Below are 5,829 nucleotides of genomic sequence, written 5' to 3'. Positions count from 1 at the left end.
ATTCTACTTCTTGGGTATTTGATACTGACTGTGGCTCACATCTCTGTAATGAGTTATAGGTGATGGGAAGAAGTAGAAGGCTTAGGGAAGGTGAAACCTTCTTGAGGATGGGCAATGGAGCAAGAGTTGCTGCCAAGGCCAAAGGTGATGTTTACTTGCTGCTGAACAATGGTTTTAAGTTAATTTTAAGAGATGTTTCGTTTGTACCAGATTTGGTGAAAAACATTGTTTCCATTTCTATGCTACATAAAGATGGATATTCTTTTTTATTTAGCAAAGGTGTTTGCAACATTTACAAGAATGAATGTTTAATTGGTACTAGAGAACTTGAAAAAGATCTCTATAACTTAAAATTGAAAGATATTCCACTAAACAATTTCCAAGCTATAACAACAACAAACAAGCGAAAACAAGATACTCTAAATTCGGCACAATTATGGCATGCTCGATTAGGACATATTTCCCTAAGAAATATGAACAAGCTAGTGGGAGTAGGCATGTTTGATATATCTGATATTAATTCTCTCACAACTTGTGCATCCTGTCTAAAAGGAAATATGACCAAAATTCCCTTTAAGGGCCATGTGGAGCGAGCTAAAGGGTTATTGGATTTGATCCATACCGATGTGTGTGGTCCGCTTAGCATCACCTCTAAGCATGGACATGCCTACTTCATCACCTTTACCGATGACTTTTTCGAGGTATGGGCATATGTATTTGATGAAATACAAGTCTGAAGCCTTTGAAAGGTTCAAAGAATTCAGATGTTAAGTAGAGAAGCAGTTGGGACGAAGCATCAAGACACTTCGATCGGATATATGTGGTGAGTAATTGAGTGCCGAGTTCCAAGTGTATCTTAGGGATAATGGGATTCTCTCGCAGTGGACTCCGCCCGCTACACCGCAGTTGAATGGTGTTTCGGAGCGTCGTAACCAGAATATGATGGACATGGTTCGGTCTATGATGGGGTTCACGGAGTTGCCGCCATCCTTTTGGGGATATACGCTGGAGACAGCGGCACTGTTGTTGAACAATGTCCATTCAAAGACAGTTGACAAGACACCATATGAGATATGGATTGGTAAGCCACGCAAATATTCTTATCTTAGAATATGGGGGTGCCCTGCTTATGTGAAGCAGGTAGTGAGAGATAAATTGGATAGTCGATCCATTTTATGTTACTTTGTGGGTTATCCAAGGAATTCAGTTGGATACTATTTCTATCATCCCCAAAAAACAAAGGTGTTTGTTTCTAGGAATGCAATCTTTTTTGAAAAAGAATTTCTATTGGATAGAAAAGGAAGATGATAGAACTCGAAGAGGTTCGAGAGACGCCCACAATTGTAGAACCCACACCCGAAGAGCCAAAAGATGAGATACAAGCTCCTAGAAGATCCGAGAGAGTCTCGAGACCACCTATGAGATATGGTCTGCTTCTTGAAGAGGTCCATGATGAGCCTAACCATGGATGTGATCCAAGGACCTTCAAGGAAGCGTTATCTTATGCCGATTCATTCAAGTGGCTTGAAGCGCTGGAATCTGAGATGAATTCCATGCATTCGAACCAAGTGTGGAATCTCGTGGATCCACCTGAGGGAATTTTTCCCATAGGGTGTAAATGGATTTACAAGAGGAAACTTGGGGCGGATGGGAAGGTATTGACCTTCAAGGCGCGATTGGTAGCAAAAGGATATTCTCAAAGACAAGGAGTTGACTTTGAGGAAACTTTTTCTCCAGTTGCAATGTTCAAGTCTATAAGGATATTGCTAGCCATAGTTGCATGGTATGACTGTGAGATATGGCAGATGGATGCCAAGACAGCCTTTCTTAATGGGGATATTAAGGAAAAGATCTACATGTCTCAACCTGAAGGATTTACATCTATTGGAAGTGAGCATATGGTATGCAAACTTTAGAGATCTATTTATGGTCTAAAGCAGGCATTTAGGAGTTGGAACCTCAGATTCGACAGTACAATCAAAGAGTTTGGTTTTACTAAGAATCCTGAGGAACTCTGTGTGTATAAGAAGGTCAATGGGAGTGCTATGTCATTCCTGGTGTTGTATCTTGATGACATTCTACTCATTGGGAATGATGTAGGAATGCTGCAATCAACTAAAATATGGTTAGCAAGTAAGTTCTCAATGCAGGACTTGGGTGAAGCATCTTTTGTATTGGGAATACAGATCTATAGAGATATATCAAAAATATTGCTTGGTCTCACCCAGTCCACATACATTGATACCATCGTGAAGCGGTTCTCGATGGATGAGTCCAAGAGTGGACATCTACCAATGTGTCATGGCGTGTCCCTATCCAAGTCTATGTCTCCCAAGACTGATACAAAGATAGCGGCGATGACAAGCATTCTTTATGCATCTGCGATTGGTAGTATCATGTATGGGATGATATCTACACATCCTGACGTGGCTTTCGCGCTAAGTGTAGTGAGTAGATATCAATCGAACCCTGGTCTTCCACACTGGAAAGCTGTGAAAGACATCCTCAAGTATTTGAGAAGGACCAATAAGTTGTTCTTGGTCTATGGGGGTGGAGAACTGAAATTGGAAGGCTATACCGACTCTAGCTTCCAAAGCGATATCAATGACTCGAAGTCAACCTCTGGATTCATATTCATGCTCAATAGTGCTGCTGTCTCTTGGAATAGTTCCAAGCAAAACAATACTGCAGATTCCACCACTGAGGCCAAATATATTGCTGCATCAGATGCAGCAAAGGAGGATGTTTGGATAATGAATTTCGTCCAAGAGTTCGAAATCATTCCTAATAGAGTTGCTCATGTCTCGGTGTTGTGTGACAACACGGGAGCTACAGCTCAAGCAAAGGAGCCAAGGTCTCATCAGAAGTCCAAACATGTATTGAGAAAGTACCACATCCTCCGAGAGGTTGTGGAAAGAGGATATGTCTCGATTGACAAAGTCGGCTCCGCAGATAATGTTGCTGATCCACTAACTAAGCCTTACCTGGACCATTATTCGAGAAGCATCGCGAATCGATGGGTTTGAAGCATATGGGTAGTTGGCTCTAGAGCAAGTGGGAGATTGTTAGAGTAGGTGCCCGCCGAGCCAAGTGTTGGCCGAGGGTTCATGTTTAAACTCTATGTATAAACAATCTTTATTTTAATAATATTTGAAATTATTATTTTGGCACTTCTTTATCTGTATACCCATGCTAGTTGCATAGATAAAGTCCTTGAATATACAAATAGTAGAAAGAATATGAGATGCTCTTATGATGAGTATCATGAAACTCATATTTGGGATATTGTATTTTCTAAACAGTTCCTAGTCGATTCAGCCGCCGCTAAGAAGGATATAGGCCGCTCGAGTTCGAGACTAATATCTGCGATGTGAGCACCATTCATTGGTAGGGGACATTGTGATGTCCGAGCATGCAGATAGGTGCTCCTGGTAGAGTGCACTGAACAACCCTCCATAAAGGACTTTCCAAGTGGTTCTCACTTATCGAGTGGAAACATCCTAGTTTATGGTTGTACACCATTAGTCCTTATGACCCGGGACAACATTGAGACTCTATGTGCTAGCATTAAACTTTGACTTGTTTACCGACTCTCAAGGGGTCATCAGGTGTCAAGGTTGGGTGTTTTGTCGAAACATCTAGGAGTCGATGCATTGTAGTCGGGGATTCACCGCTTACCTTCGGGTATTGATATCCTATGTGTATGTAGTATGAAATCTCTTATCAGAGTATGGTGGTAATTATGAAAGCGGTTTCATAGATTACACCATCGATGCAACTACGACATGACACATAGTATAGGTTCATTGACAACTCTCGATATACCAATGGTTGTCGAATCGGTCGGGATATATGAGTTGAAGGGACCGTACTGTACGCTAACCATAATTGAATGGTTCTTGCAGGCACTATCATTTGATACCTAGGGAATCATGTAAGCAATGCTGCTAGGCGTTTAACATGATTGGTTGGGTACTATCAGACTTGAGTTCTGACGTTCTTGTTATCAAAGAGTTGATAAGTAAGAATGGAGCAATTGGGATACGCTCGTATAAGGACATGTTTAGTCCGAATCACATGGAGAGGTGAACCCAAGGCCAGTTGTATCAAAGAACCATTGGGGGTCACACAAGTGCTAACTTTCTAGATCCCATTGAGAAGTAAAATAGTTCAATTTTTTGAACGGCATATAAAAGAGTTTATAAGCGTAAATAAAAATAGAAGTATGACTTTTATAAGGACAATGTAACTTTTAATTTGAAGAAGTGTTCCTAAATTAAAAGTTGGTCAAACGAGTAATGTATTTGAAAATTATGATTTTTATATACATTTGGACTAATTTAAATTAATTCAAGTATTGAATTAATTAAACACTAGTGGACCTAGTAGAGTCCAAATAATTAAATTAATTCAAGTGTTGGGTTAATTAAACAACATTGGGCCTTATAGAGCCCAATTAGAAATAATTATTAAACTAGTGGGCATGAGTAAAATCAAGTAATGGTTAAATGGTCTCAAATGTGTTTGAGACATTTAATAAAAGTCCATTGGCCTTGTAATTGTTACAAGCCCAAGTAAAATGCATGTTTGGAAGGTGAATGGTTGGAGACAACTTTTGAGTTGATTTCATGGCATGCACATGCACCTTTTTGCTTTACTTTTTCCAAAAACCAAGAAAAGTCTTCCTCCTTCTCTCCCAAGGTGTCATGGCCGAAATTTCACTCTATATTCTCAACAAAATTTTGTTCTTCAATTGTTGAGGAAACACACTCTTCTAAAATGAAAAATGCTCTAATTTTCTAGTGCAAAATTAGAGTGGATTTAGCTTGTTGGTGGTGGACCTAATTTGAAGGAAAGATTTAAAGAACAAGGAAGCTTGTAGATTGGGTCATTCATTGAAGAGCTTAGTTGTTTTACAACTAAGTTGGACCTACAATCAATCTTTTAAGATTGATAGGTAAAAATTCTAAAACACCCTATGTATGACATTTTCGTGTTTTGTAATATACTACCCACTAGTACATTAGGGTGCTCGATTTTTTCCATAAAACCATTTTTGAAACTTCCGTTACACATTCGGGCATCTTAATCGATCCCCTTTCAATAAATTCTCTGTATAAAAATAAAACCTGGAAATTAGTGGAAATGCCTAAGAATCAGAGGGTGGTTGGATGCAAATGGATATACAAAGTTAAAGAAGGAACGCCCGGTACATAAAGAACTAGATTCAAAGCACGGCTAGTAGCAAAAGGCTTCTCACAACAACAAGGAATAGAATGTAATGAAATATTTTCTCTCGTGGTCAAACACTCATCCATTCGAATGATCCTAGCATTGACAACACAATTAAATATGTAATTGAGCAGCTTGATGTAAAGACCGCTTTCCTGCATGGAATACTAGAGGAAACCAACTACGTGAATCAACCTGAAGGCTATGTCACTCCAAAAGCAAGTGGAAAAGTGTGTCTTCTTACAAATTACCTTTATGGACTGAAGCAAAGCCCAAGGCAATGGTATAAAAGGTTTGATAAGTTCATGTTGAAGAACAACTTCAAGCGCATAAGCTATGACAACTGTGTATATCTACAAGCAAGAAAATGATATTAAAACTTATCTCCTACTGTATTTAGATGATATGATAGTTTCCAGCACAAGTAAGAGCAACATGGAAGCTGTGAAACAACTATTGAGTTCAGAGTTTGATATGAAGCAGTTGGGAGAAGCCAAGCGGATTCTGGGCATGGAAATTGAGAGAAATAGGAGCAGAAACAGGTTATTCTTGTGCCAAAACTCATATATTTGCAAAGTGCTTCGAATATTTAACATG

Source organism: Primulina eburnea, chromosome 11, assembly GCF_022965805.1.
Source record: "Primulina eburnea isolate SZY01 chromosome 11, ASM2296580v1, whole genome shotgun sequence".
Classification (NCBI taxonomy): domain Eukaryota; kingdom Viridiplantae; phylum Streptophyta; class Magnoliopsida; order Lamiales; family Gesneriaceae; genus Primulina; species Primulina eburnea.
This window is presented reverse-complemented; position numbering follows the sequence as displayed.